Source organism: Myotis brandtii, unplaced genomic scaffold (genome assembly GCF_000412655.1).
Source record: "Myotis brandtii unplaced genomic scaffold, ASM41265v1 scaffold186, whole genome shotgun sequence".
NCBI lineage: Eukaryota > Metazoa > Chordata > Mammalia > Chiroptera > Vespertilionidae > Myotis > Myotis brandtii.
In genome coordinates, this window is record NW_005356905.1 from 2,417,275 (window position 1) to 2,417,562 (window position 288).

Genomic DNA, 288 nt, shown 5'->3' on the forward strand with positions numbered 1-288 from the left:
GAGCCTCGCGGGTCGCACCCGTCCTGCTGTCTGTCGGGGGAAGGGCGTCGCCCCCGACCCGTCTCTCTTCTCCCGAGGGACTGGTCGCTGGGTCTTGGCCCTTCACTGGCGACCTTTCTAGTTGATTATCCGACGGGATTCCGCTGCGGGCGCCGGAGGGACAGACCCCTGTCGCCCCCGGATGATGGAAACGGGGCGGGCGCTGCCGGTGTCCGATTTGGACTCCGCGAGTGGTGGAGCCCAGCGTCCGCCCGCCCTCCCTCCCTCCCTCCCGGCCGGGCTGCAGGG